This window comes from Pongo abelii, chromosome 21 (assembly GCF_028885655.2).
Source record: "Pongo abelii isolate AG06213 chromosome 21, NHGRI_mPonAbe1-v2.0_pri, whole genome shotgun sequence".
In the NCBI taxonomy this organism is placed as follows: Eukaryota; Metazoa; Chordata; class Mammalia; order Primates; family Hominidae; genus Pongo; species Pongo abelii.
This window is the reverse complement of record NC_072006.2, coordinates 61,257,505-61,281,023: the sequence shown is the minus strand read 5'-3', so window position 1 is coordinate 61,281,023 and position 23,519 is coordinate 61,257,505. Positions and strand designations below refer to the sequence as shown.

Below are 23,519 nucleotides of genomic sequence, written 5' to 3'. Positions count from 1 at the left end.
GATACGCTGGGTCTTGATCGAAGAGCCAATAAAGCACAGTGGCAAAATTAGCCTGAGTTCAAATCCCAATCTTTGTTTGTTTGTTTGTTTGTTTGAGACAGGGTCTCACTCTGTCACCCAGGCTGGAGTGCAGTGGCACGATCACGGCTCACTGTAGCCTCGACCTCTCGGGCTTAAGCAATCCTCCCACCTCAGCCTCCAGAGTAGCTGGGACTATAGACGAGCACCACTGTACCTGGCTAATTTTTGTATTTTTTGTAGAGGCAGAGTTATGCCGTGTTGACCAGGCTGGTTTCAAACTCCAGGCCTCAAGCGATCCACCTGCCTTGGCTTCCCACAGTGCTGGGATTACAGGAGTGAACCACTGTGCCCAGCCCCCAGTTCTTTTCTAGCTTTGTGGCCTTGGACAAGCCACCTAGCCTCTCTGAGTCTTGGTTTCCTTATTTGTGAAATAAGCTAATGAAACAACAGTAATAATAATGCCCACTCCAGAGGGTTATTGCTAGGATTATATTACCTTGCAAATGTAAAGTGCACCAAGGAATATTCAGCACATACATTCTTTTATTATTATTATTATTATTATACTTTAAGTTCTTTGATACATGTGCAGAATGTGCAGGTTTGTTACATAGGTATACACGTGCCATGGTGGTTTGCTCTACCCATCAACCCTAGCCCCCTACTCCCTGATAGGCCCTGGTGTGTGATGTTCCCCTCCCTGTGTCCATGTGTTCTCATTGTTCAACTCCCACTTATGAGTGAGAACATGTGGTGTTTGGTTTTCTGTTCTTGTGTTAGGTTGCTGAGAATGATGGTTTCCAGTTTCACCCATGTCCCTGCAAAGGACATGAACTCATCCTTTTTTAAGGCTACATAGTATTCCATGGTGTATATGTGCCACATTTTCTTTATCCAGTCTATCATTGATGGGCATTTGGATTGGTTCCAACTCTTCGCTATTGTGAACAGTGCTGCAATAAACATACGTGTGCATGTGTCTTTATAGTAGAATGATTTATAATCCTTTGGGTATATACCCATAGTGGGATTGCTGAGTTAAATGGTATTTCTGGTTCTAGATCCTTAAGGAATCGCCACACTGTCTTCCACAATGGTTGAACTAATTTACACTCCCACCAGCAGTGTAAAAGCATTCCTATTTCTCCACATCTTCTCCAGCATCTATTGTTGTCCTGACTTTTTAAACACATACGTTCTTAGTGCCTGACGTGTGTTGTCTCATTCAATTCTCTCAACCTTCTCTATGGGCTTAGAAAGAGAGGAGGAGCTCAAAGATTCAAGCCATCAGATTCTCCAGGCTCCTAGATCTTCACTTGGCTGCTGCAAAAGTGGTCCTTGGGGTTGGGTGCAGCTGGGAAGGCGATAAGTTCTAGGAGTGGGAGCACAGAGAAGCTGTAGAGGAAGGAGGTTGTTTTAGTCTGTTCTCACATTGCTAATAAAGACACACCCAAGACTGAGCAATTTACAAAGAAAAAGAGGTTTAATGGATTCACAGTTCCACATAGCTGGGGAGGCCTCACAATCACGGCAGAAGGTGAAGGAGGAACAAAGACATGTCCCACATGGTGGCAGGCAACAGAGCGTGTACAGGGGAACTGCCCTTGATAAAACCATCAGATCTCATGAGACTTATTCACTATCATGAGAACAGCACAGGAAAAACCCACCCCCATGATTCAATTACCTCCCACTTGGTCCCTCCCACAACATGTGAAGATTATGGGAACTACAATTCAAAATGAGATTTGGGTGGGGACACAGCCAAACCATATCAGAGAGGAAAGCATCTGTCCCTGCCTGCTCCTTGTCCTTCCTCTCTCCCTGGCTCACACAGCTGCAGCCACACTGACCTCCTCCTTGTTCCTTGAATGCAGCAATCCAAGCTTGTCCCTCCTATAGCCTTGCTCTGGACAGTGTTCTGCATGGAAAGCTTTTCCCTAGAAATCCACAGGTTCATCCCTTCACTTCATTCTTATTTCATCTAAAATGTCACCTGCCTGACCACCAAACCAAAGCTGTCTCCTCTCCATCACAGTCGTATCCTGGCCTACTTACCATCCTCCATGGTTATCCTATTTATTAGAGGGTTTACTAGCTTATCATCCAATTTTGCTACCAGTATGTAAGTACCCTGGGTAGAAGGACTTTGTCGAAGTAGCTCATGGCTGTGTTGCCAGGACCCAGCACAGTGCCTGGCAGGATGTAGACACTCAGCAAATATTTCTAACAAGCTCATCGCAGCTGGGAAGCACTGGGTGCTTTGCTTCACCTCTCTGAGTGTCCATATGCTCATCCCATGCAGAGGTGAAATGAAATGGTGTGGACTTCTGGCTTCTGGTGACAACCGCAGATGCTGGACAAAGCATGAGTAACGATTCCCTGACAGCACTGGGCAGTGAGCAAAACCAGGCAGAAACTGGAAGGCAGCTGACACTTGGAATAACAAGGGTGACTTTCTCATTGTGTAGTTTTTTTTTTTTTGCCTTTGATATAAATCATAGCCCAAGACCCACTTCTGGAACAAGAGGGTTAAAGCTATGACAAAAAAGCCACAGTTTCACTGAGTTGAAGAACCGTAGGCTGGAGTTTGGGATAATCACATTCTCAAATTACTTCAAAGGAAGGAGGAATTGCCAAACAGAGAGAAGCAGAGAGAAGGAACCCTAACTTATTTGTTTAAAATTTGACCTGGTCTCTAGCTAATCCCTGAAAAGATTGAAAGTCAGAATCCAAGAAGTCCAGCAAGGTAAAAGAACTTAACAGATATTTTAGCCATAGACCACTGCAGAAGGGATCAATTTTATAGTTTGAGTCTAGCCAAGTTAACTGTATGCTTTAAAAAATAAATAATAAAAAAAATTCTTCAGAGAAACACAACAGAATCTGGAATCTCTACATATACAATTCATAATATTTAGAATGCAACTAAAAATTAGTAGGCCTTCAAAAAAAACAGGTAAATGTGACCCATGCTTAAGAAAAAAGGCAATTGATGGAAAACAATCTCATAATAACCTAGAATTGAAATGACCAGACAAGGATTTTTTTTTTTTTGAATCTGTAAATGTATGTCTTTCATCAGATTTGCAACATTTCAGACATTGTTTATGTTTTTTGTTGTTGTTGTTGTTGTTGTTGAGATGGAGTCTCACTCTGTTGCCCAGGCTGGAGTGCAATGGCACAATCCTTAGCTCACTGCAACCTCTGCTTCCTGGGTTCAAGCAATTCTCCTGCCTCAGCCTCCCAAGTAGCTGGGATTACAGGTGCCCACCACCATGCCTGGCTAATTTTGGTATTTTTAATAGAGATAGAGTTTTACCATGTTGGCCAGGCTGGTCTTGAACTCCTGACCAGGTGATCCACCCATCTCGGCCTCCCAAAGTGCTGGGATTACAGGCATGAGCCACCCTTCCCAGCCCAGACAAGGATTTTATGCCAGTCATATGCTCAAGGATTAAAAATGACAGTATGCATGTAATAAACAAGTAAGAAATCTCAGCAGAAAAACAAAAACTATAAAAAAGGAACTAAATAGAAATTCTAGAAATAAAAAAATCTGAATTTTTAAATTCACTGGAGGAGCTTAACAACAAGATTGGCGATGGCAGAGGAGTCACTCATTTTGATGATAAATAAATAGAAATTATCCAATCTGAAAACAGGGGAAGAAGATTTGAAAAATTTGAACGAGACCATCCTGGCTAACACGGTGAAACCCTGTCTCTACTAAAAAATACAAAAAATTAGCAGGGCGTGATGGCGGGTGCCTGTAGTTCCAGGTACACGGGAGGCTGAGGCAGGAGAATGGCATGAACCTGGGAGGCAAAGGTTGCAGTGAGCCGAGATCACGCCACTTCACTCCAGCCTGGGTGGCAGAGCCAGACTCCATCTCAAAAAAAAAAATAATAATAATAAATAAACAATGTCTGAAATGTTGCAAATCTGATGAAAGACATACATTTACAGATTCAAGAAGATCAGTGAACCCCAAGAAGGATGAAAACAGCAACAATAATTAGGTCAAACATGAAGAGAAGATCCTAAAATCAGCCAGAGGAAAAACAGCCCGTTACATGCTAATTACTACTAACTTTTCTTCAGAACCCATGGAGGCTGGGATATAATGAAATAACATCTCTAAAGTACTTTGATAAAGGAGGGGGTGTCCTTTTGGCCTTAGCCAAATTTCATAGATTTTCCAGTGACCTGTCTCTCTCACAAGACTGGGAGATCCTTTAAAATAAGGTCTTCCAGAAACCTTGTTGAATTAAATGCAAGGAGAATTGCTTTTTAAAATCATGATTATAAAAATTAATAAGCACTAAGCACCTTCCATGAATTATCTCAATTAACTCTTGCAAAAACTCCTCAAGGAAGGTGCTTTTGATTATCCACAGGCTCAGGGAGGCTCAGTGACTTGCCCTGGGCCATGTGACTGCTGAGAGATGGGCCTGGGATTTGAGCCCAGGCAGTCTAGCTTGAGAGTCTGCTAGTGTAGCTTCCCTGGGAGCACACCCTTAGCACTATATTTTGCAGTTTGGGGGAGACCAGTTCGGTCAGTGAATTTCTCACAGTGTCCTAAACATACTCTTGTCCTTTACCACTCCCAGGAAGACCAGGCATTCCAAATGAAGCAAGCAGCAGCCCAGGACTGTTTATTTTGCAGAATCAGCAAACCGGGAGGCTGGGCAGCCTCTGAGTCAGAAGTGATGACTGCACAACCTGTAAGGCAGCTGCAGCTGAGGATCCCCAGTGAGAGGAGCTGGGCTACTGGACCACACACCCCACCCTGTCTGCAACAACTGGGTGGAGTCTCTGGCCAGATCAGCGTTTCTGCTAGCAGCTTTCCTGGTTGGTGCCGAGCCTGGAGACAAAGGCCAGGCCAACTCTGGTATGGAAGCGTAAGGGGCTAAGAGACCTTGCTTTGCTCTGCTCTGACCCAGTGCAGACCCGCCATGCTGCTCTCTGGCATCAGGGAGGCAGAGCTCTGCAGTGGTAACAGATCCAGAGTCAGATCGGCCTGAGTTCAAATTCTTGCTCTGCTTCTTTCAACCTCTGGAAAGGGACCTTAGAAAAATCCTTTTATCTTTCTAAGACTCAATATCCACATCTGTAGAATGGAACAATAACAATGATAGTAGCTTCCTTTGGAACTGTCGTGAAGGTCAAATGAAATAGCATGGAGTACCCAGCAAGTGTCTGGCCAGCATGCACCGGCTCTCTCTGCATTCTCTTCATCCCCGTCCCCAGGGCGCTCACCAATACTCTTAGAGCAGATGCTCTAAGTTCCCTGCCCAGACCCCACTGTAGACGGCACATGCATCCCCCGCAGCTCTAGGGCTGTGGATAAGAGAGCTTCACATGCAATCTTCCTAAGACAATTATCCTTCAGGGATGGACGCTGTTTGCCTGGAGATGCCGGGGTAGAGAGGCATGCTTTCTCCCCTGAGCTTTCTCCCCTGAGCTTTCTCCCCTGAGCACCCATGACCTGATGGGGATACAAAAGCCCGCTCCTTTGCCTCAAGGTAGGAAGACACCACGTGTGGCCATTCATGCCCCAGAGCTCCCCGTGGGTCAGGCTGGCTGTAGATTCCAGCTGAGCCGGAGCTGTGCTTGGCCTCTTCCTCTCCCTCTCCTGCTTCCTTCTCTCCCTTAGAGGTTGTTCTTCTCCTGAGAGCACCCCAACAAGCCACTTGCCCTGTTCTAGGGAACCTGACCTAAAATAGCTCCTGATATGTTTCTGCCTTTAAAGAAGGGCCCTTGTCCCTTGGCAAATGGTGAATTTCAAAGGGCAACTGCAATGCACGGAAAGACGAGCCAGAACAATATTATAGGTCAGATGGGGCTAGAGCGGGTCCCCAACCCCTGGGCTGCGACCAACTGCTCTGTGGCCTCCTAGGAACCGGCCGCACAGCAGGAGGCGAGCGGCGGGCGGGCGAGCATCACCGCCTGAGCTTCGCCTCCAGCCAGATCAGCGGTGGCCTTAGATTCTCACGGGAGCGCGAACCGTTACTGTGAACTGCTCACGCGACGGGTCTAGGTTGTGCGCTGCTTCCGAGACTCTAACGACTGACTGATGATCTAAGGGGGAACAGCTTCATCCTAAAACCTCACCCTCCGCCCTGGTCCGTGGAAAAATTGTCTTCCACAAAACCTGTCCCTGGTGCCACAAAGGTTGGGGACCGCTGGGCTAGAGTTTACAAAAAGAACTTGAGTTCAACAGTGGCCTGTGTCCCTCTGAAAGTTTCACCTAAGAACCCATTAACTCAGCCATGCTCTTGCCCGCCCAGTGCAGACTGTCCGTCCGTGCTCAGGTGGGAAGAAAAATCAAGCCATCTGCGTGGTACACTGGCTCACTGGCTCAGAGCCCGGAGCTGCTGAGCGGCACCTAGGGCCCCGGGGGCAGGGAGCTTCTCCCGCTCCTGTTCCGTGAGTCAGGGTGGGCTGCCCTGCTGTCACAAACAGACCCCAATGTATGATGGCTCCAACCCAATGCAGTTCATTTCGTGGCCATGTAACAGCCTCGGTAGATGTTCCTGAGGCAGGGACTCAGGGTCCCAGGCTCCATCGTGTGGCTATGAATTCTTCCAGAATCCAATTCGCAGAAGGGCAGGGTATGGAAGAGGCACTCCACTCGCACAACCCTGCGCCCAAAGTGGCACTTCGCCATCGTGTTCATCTCACTGGGGGAAATATTCCTCACCTTCCTTCCCTTCCTCCTTTTCTTCCTTCCTCCCTTCCCTTCCCTTCTTTTCTCTTCCTTTCCCTTCCCTCCCTCTCTTTCTTTCTTTTTCTTTCTCTGTTTCTTTCATTTTTCTTTCTCTCTTCCTTCCCTCCCTCCCTCTTTTCTTTTGTTTTCCCTCCTTTCTTTCTTTCTTCTTTCTCTTTTTCTTTCTTTCATTTTCTTTTTCTCTCTCTCTACCTCCCTCTTTCTTTCTCTTTCTTTCTTTCCTTCCTTCTTTCTTTCTCTCTCTCCCTCCCTCACTCTCTCTTTCTTTCTTTCCTTCCTTCCTTCCTTCTTCCTCTTCCCTCCCTCTTTTCCTTCCTCCATTCCCTCCATAAGTATTTACTGAATTCCCATTCAGTGCCATACATTGTGGGAGGTGCTGTTGCCCTAGGCCAGATCATGTCCCTCCCTCTTGGAGCTGACGGTCCTATTGCTTGCTCAGTGGTGGCTGCCTGGGGCTCTGTATTGAGCTTGGACAGTGCATCTGGACCAAGTAGGAAGGAGCTCTTGGGTCTTCTGTGATCACAAGGCTGGGGTGGTGGCCACCAGACCTAAATTCAAACCCTGACTCCACTCCCTCAACCCACATCTCTGTGACTTTGGTCAAGTTCTCTGCTTTCTTTGCACTTTGGTTCCCAACTGTGGAAACATTGGTGCAACCCTATCTACCTCTTATGGTTATTTCATGCGTACATAGATAGAATGTCTGGAAAGCCCTCAGCACATTGGCCAGCCTTTATAGGGATCACTGAGTCCCAAAAGATAACACAATGGGAGGAATGTGGCTACATAAGCTGGAGCTGAGTCCAGCACGGGAGGGGCCAATGGCCTGGTGTCTCAGCAGCCAGACCCATTCATGGAGGGCAATTGTTCCTTTCCTAGCTCTGCGTCCCCATGAGGACCTGTCTGTCTGGGCACACCTGGTGGAGACTCGTCTTTCCTGGAAATGATGTTCTTGCACTTCTATCCCAACGTCTCATTTTGAAAAACCGTGTGCCCCTCCCTGGACAGCAGCGATGTGGGCGGGGAGGAAGGTCAGCTGCAAAGGACATCTGCAGCCAGACGGGGGCTGGCCGCGGGGAATGTTGAGACTTTGTCCCAAATTGAGGTGTCATGCGGGGTTACAGAGCCCTGTGTGTCCCCTGGACAGAGTGTGGGCGGCTGCAAGGGTGGCAGCCGCTGGGGATGTTTTTTTTAATGGCTATGGACACCAGCACAGACAGGAACTGTAATCACAGTGAACACTGACCCTTCCCAGGGGCCTCGGGGCAACAGAGGGCTCTGGTGGACAAGCACAGCCGAGCCAGCAGCCTCTGAGGACACCCGTGTCATCTCAATGTAGGCCAGGACCTGCCCATGGAGGGAATTCCTGAGGGGAATCACAGGACATGGGTGATCAAAAGGAACGAGGTCACCTCTTGGGAAATGGGGCATCAAAAGCCCACACCCGCGTTTGAGGTGTGCTCTCAGAAGGAATTTTCCCTCCCTCACCACCTTTGTTTCCAGACACATCTCTCTTAGCCCCTCCAGCTGTTGCTGTGTTTTATCTTTTTTCAAAAAAAAAAAAAAAAATATATATATATATATGCACGCACCTGTATCTGATAAAACCTCAAATATGATGCAAAAAGTTATATGTGGAAATGTAAGCTTTCTCCAGCCCCTGAGCCCCCAAGTTTCTCTGCTCACTTTCCCAGAGACAGATAAGCCCCTGTTGCTAAGTTCTGAGGTGCCCCCACAAGATCACCCATGCTTCTTACAGACACGCATGTTTCTTTTCTATTTTTCCAAAGCACAAAGTATCGTGTGCTCTATACTGCATCTGACTTTTGTACCTGATATATCTCAGCAGTCTTTTTGAATCAGTACCTAGAGGATGTCCTTGTTGTTTTTCAGATTATAGTATCGTACTATGCAGGTGTTCCATAATTTAATTTAAGCATCTTGACCTAATTTAAGCATATTGATGGCCATTTGGGGTGTTTTCACACCCTCACTTTTCAAAGTCATGCTGCAACAAATAACCATGCACATGTATCATTGTTACGCCTGTGTCCGAGGACATCTGAAGGGCGCTTTCCAGAAAGTGCTATTGCTGGGTCTGGGGGAAGGTACTTAACGGGTGCCCACAGAGATCTATAGATACAGAGACAGACATTCCAAATGACCCACCAAAGATGTAGCCTATCAAATACTCTAACCATCTCCTGCAGGTGCCTTTTTTTTTTTTTTTTGAGATGAAGTTTTGCTCTTGTTCCCCAGGCTGGAGTGCAGTGGCGCGATCTTGGCTTACTCCAAGCTCCGCCTCCTGGGTTCATGCCATTCTCCTGCCTCAGCCTCCCAAGTAGCTGGGACTACAGGCACCCACCACCACGCCCAGCTAATTTTTTTTTTTTTTTGTATTTTGTATTTTTAGTAGAGACGGGGTTTCACTGTGTTAGCCAGGATGGTCTCGATCTCCTGACTTCGTGATCTGCCCACCTTGACCTCCGAAAGTGCTGGGATTACAGGTGTGAGCCACCTCGCTCAGCCCTGCAGGTGCCTTTTTAAAGCAGCTTCATTTGGACAGTCAAGATAGCTATGTCTCTGGAGGACACAGCGTAGGAAGTCCTGAAATGGGGCTGTGTGTCGCTGCAGTGAACCCACCTCCCAAAGGGACTGTCTCAGTCCTGCCACTTAATGCAGATGCATCTTTGGGTAAGTTATCTAACCTTTCTAGGCCTCAATGTCCTCATCTGTAAAATGGGGGAGTGGTACCACCTGTGTGGGGTGGTGGTGCGGATTCAGTGAGTTGGTCACCTAGACACTGAGATCTGGAGATTGGCAGAGTCAGGACTTGGATGTCAGCTACTTCTTATTATTGGGGTGGTGGTAGTGGGGGCTGGGGGCATTGCTATTATTAGGACTATGTGCTGAGAAAGTGCTAGGTACTGGGCATGTCACACACTAGCCTTTCAAATGGAAATTTGTTTTCTGCCATGTGTGAATAGTGAATACCTAAGCGTGACTTGGTGGTGTGGGGAGGACTGTGAGCTGATGGCTGACTGTTATTGGGGAAAACTAGAATCCTATGTCAAAGGGCAGAGCTGGGATGCAGGTTCTACTGGTTCCTCACCCCTGCAATGGGGAAGGTAAGACTCGTCTCCCTTCCCTACTGACCCTAACTCATTTTTTTTGCTTAAATGTCAGTTCCACTGGAGACCTCCCCATTCCCACCCTTTCTGGACGAAGTTAATTACCCTCCAGTGCACTCTGACTGCCCGTTTCTTCTCCTTCAGGGCCAAAAGGAGGCTACCTTATAACAGAGGCCAAAATGATAAATATTCTCAATGCAGCTCATCTAGTCATGACAATCACTGCCTACTGCACACAGCAGTGTGTGCCGGATGTGCTGCTAAAATTAAACCGTGTCTTCTCAGGAAAAAAAAATTTTTGGAGACGGAATCTCACTCTGTTGCCCTGGCTGGAGTGCAGTAGCACAATCTCAGCTCACTGCAACCTCTGCCTCCTGGGTTCAAGCCATTCTCCCACCTCAGCCTCCTGAGTAACTGGTATTACAGGCGCCCGCCACCACTGCTGGCTAATTTTTGTATTTTTAGTAGAGACTGGGGTTTCACCATGTTGGCCAAGCTGGTCTCGAACTCCTGACCTCAGGTAATCCACCCACCTTGGCCTTCCAAAGTACTGGGATTCCAGGCGTGAGCCACTGCGCCTGGCCAGAAAAATTTTTTTGTACCCTGCAAAGTTGATCCCAGTCCTCATGATCTTAGGTATATTTGCCTCTAGTGAGGTCTAACTAACTTGGACACTGCTACTTTTAAAACTGCATTTATCTTTGGTCACAAACACCAAACTACTTTTCCTCTGCGGGCCACAGCAAAGGTGTTTAAACAGCAAAGGCAGAAACCCAGTCAACTTCGTGCACAGAATCACACCACACAAAGAAGCGTCAGGTCATGAGAATTCCAAGTCCTTGCGTGAAATTACCAACCATGCCCATCAATTGGGAAACCGTGACTGATTCCCAACACGATCTCCAGTGGTCACACCTTGTTTTTGACTGGTCTGCACATGCAGTCGAGGCTGACGAAAAGTTCACACTCTCACCACTTGTTCTGGCATTCTGAATAGCCTCAATTAAAAAAAGAAATGAGAAAATTATTTAAGTAGCTATAAATTGCCCTTCCTGGTTCTGCTTGGCATTGGTTATATTTACTTATTATTCCCATCTGTTTTCCCATGGCAGATTCTGTGTCTGGCAGTAGAATTACTTTATAGCCTTTTGCCAGACAGATTAATTTCCTTTACTTCCCACTTTAATTATTAATTTCTGTCTTGTTGTCTCAGGGACTGAATCCGTTTGAATTGGTCTCTCAGGTTGGCTCAGACGGAGGGTGAGACTTGAACAGCAAATTTCTCATGATGCAAGGAAAACTGCTTGAAGTGAGATAAACAAGGCAAAAGTATCAAATCCTAAACAAGCCGCCACTTTCCTGGCTGGGGATGGGATACTGCTCAGGATTTTGTCACTGATCAGCATTATTGATTGATTCTGGCTCAAGCAGGGAGAAAATTAACTCAGCCCATCTGATGGGCTTGGTAGCTCATGGTAGCTGGCATCCAAGGTGGCTCCCAAGCAGCCTTGCCTCCTGGGCTTCTCACTTCGGTGTAGTCTCTCCCACACGGAATCATGGCCAGCCTAGTGACCGGTAGAATACTGTGAGAGTGTGTGACTTCCCAGACTCAGTTATAAAAGGCATCATATCTTCAGCCTTGTTATCTTGGATCATTTGCTCTGTAAGAAGTGGCAGCCATGTTGTGAGAACACTCAAGCGTCTCTGTGGAGATGCCCACATAGAAAGGTACTGAGGCCTCCTGCCAACAGCCAGCACCAACTCGGCAGCCATGAAAGTGGGTCGTTTAGAAATGGTTCCTCTAGCCCCAGGCAAACCCTTGGATGACAGCAATCTTGGCTGTCACTGTGACCGCAGCCATAGGAGACACCCTGAGCTAGAACCACCCAGCTAAGTTGCTACCAAATTCCTGACCCAGAAAAACTGTGAGATAATAAACATTCATTGTTGTTTTGGGGTGTATGTAAGTTTTGGGGTAATTTCTTATGCATCAATAGGTAACTAAATCGGAAACTCAGTAGTTAAATGGTGAGACTTTTTCGGAATCACACATAAATCTGATAACTCATAAGTCTTAGTAGTTAGGAGGGAACAGAAAGGAGTGGAGAAGGAGGGGTAAAATGTGAGGAAACAGATGTTTTGCTCTGTTGCAATCACTACTAATAATAGTGATTCTCGAGAGTGAGTTCCTTTTGGTAGTTACTGTTTCTTCCTTGAGCCCTCTGCTTCCCGGCTTCGGGGACTCTGCATGTGCTGTTCCCCTGCCTGGAACAGCCTCCTTGGATCTGCAACTGCTCCCTCCCTCCCGTGTGGTTCAGCTTCAGTTCACATGGCACGTTCTTCCCTCACCATCTTTGCTAAAGTAGCTTCACCTCCCACGGTGGTCGCCCCTCTGCCCTTGTGCTTTATTGATTAGATTAACATGTTTGGCTGCAACCAGGGTAGGAGCTCCCTGAGGGCAGGATCCTAATCTCTCCCGCTTACTGCTGGGAACTGTCCCTGGCACAGAAGGAGATAATAGGTGTTCACTGCATATAGCCGGTGCTCTTTTTGGCCAGGCATCAGCTCAGGCACTTGACAGGCATTGTCTTATTTAATACTTCCAAGACCCTGCTGGGTCAGTCCCATGTTTACCCCGTTTTACAGGTTTAAAAAAAAAAAAAATCTGAGCTTGGTCAAACAGTGAGTAAACAATAGGGTTGTCACTCCAGCTCCAGCCCCAGCCTGTCTGCCTTGCAGTACTTATGCTTAACCAGCATGGTGAGTGTGTGCAGGGGCCACTACTTCGGAAGACAGGGGGCACCGAGACAGCCAAGGCACTGTGGGGGAGGCTGTCTCTTTGGGGTCCTTGGGGCAGGGTGTGGGAGTCAGGGGTAAGGTGGGCTGGCATAATGGAAATTAGCCTCCGGTTGTTGTTTTGATTATTGGCCCTTCCACAAATTTCCTAGTTCCACATGGTGTGCGTGAGAACACCTTTGGCTTAAAAGAACTAAGATGGTTTTTATTTCCACACTGAGCTCCAACCAATGCAGTAGGGGTCAATAAATGTGCATTCACTCATTCATCCCGTCTATCAGCCATTTATTGAGTGCCTAGTGTGTGCCAGACATACTTCAAGGCACTGGGGATGCATCATTGAACCAGACAGAACCTCCTACCCTCGTGGAGTTTACCTTGAATGGAGAAAACAGTAAGTAACCGAATAAAACAAACAACCACTTAAATAAAATAGGATCAGATTTCCAAAGCTATTATGGAGGAAGCAAAAGGCTCAGTGGTAGAAATTTCCAGGAGAAATCTTTAGATGGGGTGATTAGAGAGCGTTTTTTGTTATAAAACCTTTTTTTTTTTTTTTTGAGATGGAGCCTCGCTCTGTCACCCAGGCTGGAGTGCAGTGGCATGATCTTGGCTTACTGCAACCTCTGCTCCCAGGTTCAAACAATTCTCCTGCCTCAGCCTCCCGAGTAGCTGAGACTACAGGTGCCTGCCATCACACCCAGCTAATTTTTGTATTTTTAGTAGAAATGAGGTTTCACCATATTGGTCTCGAACTCCTGGCCTCAGGTGATCCACCTGTCTCAGCTTCCCAAAGTGCTGGGATTACAGGCATGAACCACTGCGCCCGGGCCATACGTTTTTGTGTTTGTTTTTGAGACAAGGTTTCTCTCTGTTGCCCAGGCTGAATTGTAGTGGTGCGATCTTGGCTCACTGCAACCTCCACTTCCCAGGCTCAAGTAATCCTCCTGACCCAGCCTCCTGAGTAGCTAGGATCACAGATGCATGCCACCACACCTGACTAATTTTTATATTTTTTGTAGAGATGGGATTTTGCCATGTTGTCCAGGCTAGTCTCAAACTCCTGGTCTCAAGCACTCCACCTGCTTCAGCCTCCCAAAGTGCTGGGATTACAGGCATGAGCCACCACACCTGGCCAAAATTCTTACTTTGCATTAGAGTTCACTTTATGGTGCACATCTTATGGGTTTGGATAAACATATAATGACATGTGTCCACCGTTATAGTATCATACAGAGTAGATTCACTGCTGTAAAAAGCTCCTGGATGTCAACGTATTCCCCCTCCCATCCCCCCATTGCCCCAAGTCCTGGCAACCACAGATCTTCTGTCTCTATACTTTTACTTCTTCTAAAATCTCATAGAGTTGGATTCCCACAGCATGTAACCTTTTCAGACTGAATTCTCTCACTTAGCCATATACATGTAAGTTTCCTCCGTGTCTTCTCATGGCTCGATAGCTCATTTCTTCTTTGTGCTGGATATTCCATTGTCAGATGGTACCAGAGTTTGTTCATCCATTGGGTCTTTTTATAAAGAGCCCATGCAACTGTGTGAGAAGTAGGCAGTCCGCTACCCATTGGCTGATTGTGGATCCGCACTTCCTGAGAAGGAGGAGGGCAGGTCGCAGAGCAGCAGAATGAGTCCATACCATGCTGTGCTCTTGCCCTCTGTGCCACTGTCCCCATCCCCCAACACAGCTCCATTCCCCAAAGCCATCACTACTGGGCGCAGCCAGGGACCCATAGGAGTCAGCCTGCAAATCCTCACAGCCTGACCGAGGAGGCTGGAGGCCTGACTTCACATGAGCCCCTGTGGAATGGCAACACAATGAGAAATAAAATCACAGAAGCGGCTCTTCAGGAGGAAATTGTCCTCGAAACCATTGCCACATTTTACAATAACACCCAGTCAATTTTTCCATGCTGGTGCCCAGCCCACAATCGTGTCCTGCTGGAAACCCGGCAGACCGGCCTTTGAAGATGCCTGTTCGGCTCTGGAGTGTGATTCAGAGTCGGGCTTGGTGGCTCTGTGTGTGAGCATGTTCTCAGACAGGCTGCCAGAAGCTCCGCATTGTTTTAGGATCCCTTCAAACGCGGCCAATAAATTAGACTCATTCAAAATGTACACTGGGGAGAAGCTTGGCCTAACAGGGATGGTGCTGAGCAGCTCTCATCACCACATTTCAGATCGAGGGCGGCCCAGCCTCCCCCTGCTTTTCCATTTTGCTAAACTCAATTTTGAGAGCTCGGGTGTTTGCCACCCAAGGTGGGAAGTAGGGCAGGAATAGGCTGGTTTGCAGACCAGGCTCAGAATACGCAGAAAGTGGGGAAGACACAGCCCCAGATGCCAGGGCTTTAGGTTTCCGACTGCAAAGAACCCACTCCTGGGTTGACAGCATAGCAGAGCTTAGCAGGGGCTGATGGAGAGGCGGGGACATGGAGGGGATCAGAGGGAAGCCCCCCAGCCAGGTACTAGGCTGAGGACCCCAGTCCACTGCATGTGACAGTGACCTTAGGGAAGTGGCTGACCCTCTCTGGGTCTAGTTCTCTGGTCTGTGAAATTGAATAATAACCATGGTACCCACCTCCTAGGGGTTGCTTGTTTTTTAGGGGGTGGATTTTGTCCTTCCTACCTTTAAGAAAAAAACAGCTTTATTGAGGTGTGATTAGGATATCATAAAAGTCATCCATTTCAAGTATGTAGTTCAATGAGCATCAGTTTGTGTGTGTGTGTGTGTGTGTGCGTGTGTGTGTGTGTATGTGTTTTTGTAGATGGGGTCTTGCTATATTGTCCAGGCTGGTCTTGAACTCTTGGCCCCAAGCAGTCCTTCCACCTTGGCTTCCTAAAGTGCTGGGATTACAGGTGTGAGCCACTGCACCTGGCCGAGCTTCAATTCAGACAGTTGTGCAGTCACCTCTCCAGTCCCATGTAGAACACCGCCATCCCCTGTCAAGTTCCTCCAAGCCTCTTTGCAGTCAATGGCTCTTCCCACTCCAACCTGAAGCAGCCACTCTGGTTTGTGTTCAGAAGGTGAAGCGTGGAGTGCCTTGCTCAGCCAAGTTGTCTGTGAATGTGTGTAGATACATTTTAAAGGCACCTAGAATCAGCAGGATCTTTTCTCAGGTAGAACCATTCACACTATCACCTAGGTTTGTGGAGTACACAACCTACACAATCATCCAGGGCAGCCTTGTTTTTTTGCTTCAGTCACTGTCAATGATTTTTCTCTAAAAATCATATTTCCTGGGGAACATGCCCCAATACAACAGAAATTGAAATGGGACTGAAAATTCTGAAAAAGTATGACCCTAATTTGCTCAAAAATGTGTATATATATCCCCACAAATAAAAAATAAAAGATTTGAAGAAAATGTACCAAACTTTTTACGGTAGGGTGACAGATTTAGGTATGATATTAACTTTTTTTCCTTCCTGCATTTACCACATGTTCTATAAGATACACGCAATATTTAGAATGGAATGTGTTATTTGGTTGAAAATGGCAATAATGCATTCATTCTTTTCTTCCATTTTCAATATGGGTGGATTAATTCCTATGGCAACATCATAAAAAATATTTGGAATCCTCAATTAATTTTGCTTTTGGAGCAAAGCAAGAAATAATAAACAAAATGGTCCATGCCTCTGTTCTGCATGTCAGCATGAGTGTGTGTGAACACATACACACACACACACGCATGCATGCACGATACTAGATAAGGCTTTTCCACAAGATGATTTTTTGAGCTTGGCCAAGTGAGATGCTGCAAGACAAATCTTAATTGTCAAATTGGATTAAATGTCCTTTCACTTCTGGCTTCTCCTTGACAAGTTCAAATATAAAAATTTCCTACTTCTTCAAAGGAGATCACCCCTCCATTTATAAGGAATTAGACATTTCCCTACTATAAATTCTCTGCATATGTCAGGCACTCGTAAAAATCAGTTTGATTGAATAAAATACTTATTTTTGAACTGTCTTAAAAGCAGTCTCTATTTCTGGTAGGGCATCCCCATCTGTGATTATTCTGGAACAGTTCTTCTTAGAGAGCTATTTTTGATTCATCAGCAAACATTCTTCAGGTCTGTTGGAAGGGCTTTCTTTATACCTGACATGCAAGAGTATCCTTCAGCAGGAAACTGATCATTGGATGAAAAAATAAAAACCCTAAATTTTTCAAAAGCATTTTTTAGTTAAATACAATTGGCAACATGGTATTAAATGTAATGCAATGCTAATTCTAATTAAGTGTAATGGATATTAAGAGGTAAGTACACACACAGTCTCCAACTACAAGGAATACAACATTAGTTGTATTATTATTGCTAGTCCTCTTGCTTGATTAGCTATTTTCTTAAAAAAAAAAAAAAAACACCATTATGTGTCCAATCTCATAAAGTATAGTTTGAGTTCTGTTTATGCTTGAGGGGATGTAGGGATCCTTCTCCCTCCCTGGGACTTTCTGGGACAGTAATTTCTCCTCAGGTGCTGATTTGTCCCCTAGGAGACATTTGTCCTGAGATATCTTTTGGGGAGAAGGGAACCAGGGACAGAGGAGGAGAGGTTTCTGCTGGGATCCAGGGGGTAGAGGTCAGGGAGGCTGCTGCGGCTTCTACAATGCACAAAAAAATCCCCGCCACAAAGTATGATCCAGCCCAAATGTTATTATGCCCAAGTTGAGAAACCCTGTGTTAAACCAAATGACAATTAATATTACAAAACCCATTAAAATCATAATTTTACTACCAACATGAGCATTTCCTGGAAGACAAAAGCATGTACTCTTGAAAAACTCAAAAATGACAACTGGTTTGTCTTGGGGGAGGGTCAAATATGCTTTTGGGGACTCAGTCCTAGCGCTATCCATTGATCTCATTAGAACTTCAACTTCATCCAAGTTCTCAAAAGACAAACAATCAAAAGCCCTCTGTTCCCTTCATACCTCATCTTTCTTTGCCCAACCAAACCAGGACCCCAAAGTGGGGGTCAAAATTCTGGGGTAAGACCCCAACAATCCACAAGAAACTTTGAGCTGCAGATGAACCCCATGGATGAGCTTATAACTCGGTTCAGGGGAACCTCCAAGAGTCTCTCGTCGTATCTGGACAGTAGGCGATGGAGGGTGTGGATTTTCTCCTTTCTAATTATCTGCATTTCCTAAACTGCCTGCCACAAACATGTACTACTTTGCTAAAAAGAGGAAAAGGCCGTCAGCCTAAACCCCTCTTTCCATTTCCCAGCCAACTCAAGAAAGAAGGAAACTCCATAAAATATTGCCCCAGGCTGGTAGCAGAAGGGTTAATTTCCTTCCAGTAGGCAACAGGGTCAGCGCTGGCACATTCAAGTTCATCCTGCCAGAAGAGACTGGGCAGTAACACAGGCTTAGCCATTCAGGTCACCAGCTACGGAAAATCCACAAGCTACAGGGAGCTCTGCTGGTGTTTGGTTATCGTGGAAATAACGTGTAGGGAGCAGTCACTCACAGGCCTCAGACACGGTGCTGCTGCTTCACTGAGGTGTTCCCGGGGCCTTTCGTAAGACCCTGCACAGCAGGAGTCAGGCACTCCACTTTACAGCCAGAGGCATCAGGCTCAGGACAGAAATGATGTCTCTTGCTGAAGGTCAAACTGTTTCTGCAAATGCCTGGCACAATGTACAAATCTCAGCAATAAGTTTTGAGGAAAAAGAGCCCTTTCTGAATACACTCCACATGTTGAACACTGAGACAGCCCATGACGGGTTCCCCATCTCCAACCCTCCTAGAAGGCTGCTCTGTCAAGCCAGAGTTTCTCACGTGGCCCAGCCCCATGAACATGGCCTGGATGGCACGCCCCGGGGTGGGCTGAGGTGTACATCAAAGCAACGAGCTGTGTGGGTGACTCTGATGTGGCTGAAAGCCGAGGACCCCTGGAATATGTCGAGGTCTTTCCTTTTCAGCCCAGATTTCATAAGCTGGTGACATATCCGTGTCTCTGTGTCCTCATCTGTCAAATGAGGACAATAACAGCATCTACCTTAGAGAACTGCTGTGGGAACACAGCACATGAATACACATCAACCCTTTAGAACAGGACCTGGTTCACAGTAAGTGTCCAAGCAATACAACCACTTTAATAATGATTATTATTCTGATAATCTCTTACAGGGAATCCACTGCCAGTTTCAAAGGGGGTCCTCTGGGCCCCTCATTTCCTCTCACCACTCTTCTTTCCTCCAGCACATTCTGTTCCTCCTTGTCTCTTTTTAACCAGGACTCCAGCTGCCCCTCTCCTAGGGCATCTAGATGCCCTTGTCTATCTCAGCTTTGGTGCCCAGGAAGGGGAAAAATAAAAAACCTTCCCCATGCAAGCAACCCAAAGGTCCACTGAAGGGTAGATGGAAGAACAAAATGCGCCCACTAATGCAATGAAACATTACTTAGCCTTAGAAGGGAAGGGAATTCTGACACATGCTAAACATGAATGAGCCTTGAGGACATTATATTAAGTGAATAAGCCCAACACAAAAGGACAAATGCTGTATGATTCCACTTACCTAGGGTTTTCGAATTCACAGAGACAGACAGGAGAATGGGGGTTGCCAGGGGAGCGGGAGGGAGGATGAGAAGTTAGTGTTTAATGGGTTTGCAGTTTCAGTTTTCCAAGATGAAAACAGTTCTGGAGATGGGTTGCACAACAATGGGAGTGTGCTTAACACTGTGGAACTGTACTGTTCAGAAGTGGCTAATGGTCAATTTCATGTTTTGTGTATTTTACAACAAATACAAATAAAATGAAGAAAAAAAGAACAAAACAAACTTCCCCACCAGATGCAAACCCCTGACTGTCAGCAAAGGGCCACAGTGCTCCTGAGAGCTTTATATGCATGTATTTGGGGGTTCTGGGGTAGAGGCTGCCACGCACAGGCACAGACACCCCCAGTCTCCTCTGGGCAGCCTCAGGCCTGGACCTGCTCTAAGGGGAATGAGGACACACTGACGTTTGCAGGGGGCAAAGGAGGGCCCTGTGCAGGTGGGTGTGGAAATCTGGCTGAAGCTGCTCCCCACGAGGAGGGGGATGGGGACGGGAAGGCGAGGGGGACGGGGAAGGGCTGGGAGGGGAGGGACTGGGAGAGAGCCGGCCTCTCCAGGTGTGCTCCAGGGATCAGCAATGTGAGGTGGAGCCTGTTCCAACCCTTTTTAGGGTTTGCCTGGGACTGAGGGGTTCCCAGAACCTGGAACTTGTGATGCAGAATCCAGAGGAGTCCCAGGCAAACAGGGACGAGTTGGTCATTTTCCTTGCTCAAGGCCACAACACTTTTCCCAGACAGCGGTGACTTGAAACCGGTTCCCACCCACTTCCCTTCACCGTTCCCCCTCTCTCCCGCCCCCAACCCGAGGGGAATTCCAGTGTGAGAAGCTTGGGGTGGGTGAGGGGGAGTGAGCTGCATTTCCTAATTCCTGTTGTGTTGAGAACAGCCCCTGTGGTCCTGGTTCAGCCTGTGCCCAAGCCATTCACTTCCTAATATGGTCCTTTTACATCTACTCGCTTCTGAAACTTTAATAAACTTAGCCCTGCCCATTAAAAAAAATAGATAATTGTTCGGTGAAAAAATAAGCATCCGGGGACACTAGCGAAAGGTCCCGTGCCAGCAGCCCCCAGTGGCAGGGCCCAGAGAAGGGGCGAAGGAAACTGTGATCATCAGGAGGCAGCTTTGAAACTGATGAGATAAAAGGGAGTCCCGGGGCAATGAAGCTTGAAGGGTAGAAAAAGGGTTCGGGGAGTATGGGGTAGGAGGAGCTGCAAGAAGGAGCAAAGGGGAGGGAAGAAGGAAGGTCCAGGGTCCTGGGTGTCACTGTGGCTGGGGCTCCCTGCAGGAGCTCAGAACAAGTCCAGGAATTGGGGGTGCACCCCTGAGCAGGGAGTCTCTTCCTTCACCACCTGCTCCCGCTGGAGCTCAGAGCTGGGGCTCAACACCCCACCTCCCCCAGGGGACGCAGGAATATGGGACATGCTTGGCTGGGGAAATGGAATCAGTTTCTTGACCAAGACAGGAGCTTCCGTGTGTGGGGGGCACATGGGCTTCGTCCTCAAGGAAGGAAGGCCCTTGCCCTCCCCGTGCTCACTGCGTGGTGAGGGAGGATAAAGAGTGAGCAAGGAAACCGATCAGGCGTTTCCCAACAGCGCTGCACAGGGATGAGCTACATGCTTGCTGCGGTCGCTGGTGGAGGACAGAAAGGTCTTTCTGAGGGGTGACATCTGAGCTGAGAGCTGAAGGATGAACAGGTCCCTCTGAAGGAAGAGGGGAGAAACCCTACAGAGAAACTGTTTCTTGGTCAAACACTGACATTCACTCAGGGCTTAGGGTCCAGTCAGCACAGAGGCAGAAGAGCAAAAAGGACAGAGAGAGGGAAAGGTCAGCGCCAAACGTGCGCTAGGGTTGTGGCAGGATTGGCTACGTGATTTGCAGAGCCTCTCAGGCAAACTTAGAAAGAATTTCAAGACGAGACAAGATAGCATTAAATCAAGCATGGAGTCCCTCTGTGCAACTGCCCAGGTTGCTTGTCCATGAAGCTGCCTCTGGGTGCAGACCCTGCAGACCCTTGCAAGCTCAGGAATGTGGATTTCATTTTAAGGACAAGGGGAGCCCTTAGAGGGACTGAGAAGGCAGGGTCAGGTCCTGACCAGGCCCTTCTGGGTAAAAGGACGCTTATGGGTAAAAGAAGGCAGAAAGCAGGCAGGAGAGGGTGAGCTCTCTGGAATCTATGGCCTTTTCAGAGGGTCCGACATGGTGACTTTGACCCTAATGGTATGCCCTTGTGAATCTGCAGTTGTGGATTCTGTAGCCATGCTCAAGGGTGTTTAAGGAAGGAGCCCTTCTAGACAGCACCCATGGGACCAGGGCCCCACAGGACATGCTGTGGGAAACCCTAACTTGGTGTAACAGTACTAGGAACCCCCATAAAGAACGTGTCATACGGGAGAAACCAAGGCCCACAGAGGGGCCAGAGGTCACCCAAAGGCACCCTGCAAGTGTTTGACAGAGGCAGGACCTGGGTGGCAGCCTTGGGATTCCCCACGTGGTATTCTTCACTGAGTCCAGGGCCAATACCCACGGAGCATGTGCAGGAACAGGGCCTGGAAACTGGCCAGGTGGCCCCAAATGTCACACTATATAGGCCACACGCTCAAATGGGGGCAGGAAGGCGGTGATCAGAACATCTGAGCATCAGGACTTTTGAGAACAAACAGATGCCGTTCAGAAAGAGGCTCCAGCCCGCTGCCTCTGAGCGAACTTGGGTGTGTAATTTAAATCTTATTAAATAATGAATCTGAATCTGGGTCAGTGGTAATTTATAGATTACCTTCATTAACTGGATAAAAATAATCACCAACTCAACAGTGAGTCATAACAGCAATTAAAAAAAAAAGCTACAGTTTAGCACTAGTTGGGGTGTGAGGACATGTCTCCAATTATTTCCCAAAGATCCTGGAGATTGGCAAAAATCAACATGAATTCGGCTGGAGACAACTCCCTTTTTTTCCCTTTAACTTTTAAGCCCTTCAGGAGAAATGTAATCCATATGTTTCAGATTTGTTTACATTTAAACCATCAAAACAGTGTTTGTAAGAAACATTTGATGTCCAGGAACCCTTTCTCCTTTCTTTTTTAAGGACTTTGGTCTTTGAACCAGGAAGTTGTCTTGTGCCAAGATGAAATGAGGCTGCCCCCGGTGGGAACACTGAACGGGTGCCGTCTCCCACCTTCTCATCTGCCCTCTGGCCATGGAGGTCTGTGGGATACCAGGGGATCTTCTCAACCCTTGAGTCTCTCCAGAGGACGAGAAGACAGCCCTAAGGAGTTGGCCTTGCCAGCGATGACCCACCAGGCTCGTGTCCCATATGAAATAACAGCAGCTTGAGATTATTGAGCACCTACTATGTGCCAGGCCCAGGTCTGAGATATTATCAACAACTCAGTGAGGTAGTGCTTTTAACATCCCCATTTTATAGATTGGAAAACAGAGGCCAATAGAAATGAGGGAGATTGCCCATGAGCACAAAGTGGAGTGCAGCTGGGTTTGCAGGTAGCATTTTAGATAAGCGAACTGAAGCTCAGAGAGTTTATTAAAACTGCCAAATGGGTTGGAATAAAGGACGGGAAAGATTCCGGAAGATCCTAATTGCGATACACACATATGATGGCTTAATGTTACTGCAGCAATAAGGAGTACTGGCTACTCCTCCATCTCTTGTGGGCCTCCCTCCTTCCCGCTCCCTTCTCCTTTCCCTTCCTTTTTCCTTCCTTTCTCCCTCCCTCCTCCCCATATGTACAGATTTAAATTGCTTCCCTGTGACTTTTTTGTGCATTTTCTCTCAATAGAAACATGGTATTTATTTTTGCATAATTGTAATCATTCTGCACATACAATTTTCCATACCTCTTTTAGCCACTTAATGTTATTACCAAGAATGTTTCTGTATTACCAAAAAAAATTTCTTTTTTTTGAGATGAAGTTTCGCTTTTGTTCCCCATGCTGGAGTGCAGTGGCATGATCTTGGCTCACTGCAAACTCTGCCTCCCAGGTTCAAGTAATTCTCCTGCAACAGCCTCCCAAGTAGCCGAGATTACAGGTGCACGCCACCACACTCGGCTAATTTTGTATTTTTAGTAGAGACAGGGTTTCACCATATTGGCCAGGCTGATCTCAAAGTCCTCACCTCAAGTGATCCGCCTGCCTTGACTTCCCAAAGTGCTGGGATTACAGGAGTGAGCCTCCTCGCCGGGCAAAAATGTTTTCTAAATGTCCCTTCAGTGGCTGCACGTGATTCCCTTGCACCATAAGGTCAGTGAC

General features: G+C 47.1%; 1 long non-coding RNA gene across 1 annotated transcript; it reads left to right on the top strand.

Moving 5' to 3' along the window:
- The first annotated feature begins 6,067 nt into the window (after positions 1-6,067).
- On the top strand, positions 6,068-11,846 carry LOC129052293 (uncharacterized). The gene is made up of 3 exons (XR_008517268.1): positions 6,068-6,338; positions 9,168-9,448; positions 11,099-11,846. It is a non-coding gene; the product is annotated as an uncharacterized LOC129052293 (long non-coding RNA).
- The last annotated feature ends 11,673 nt before the right edge of the window (positions 11,847-23,519 follow it).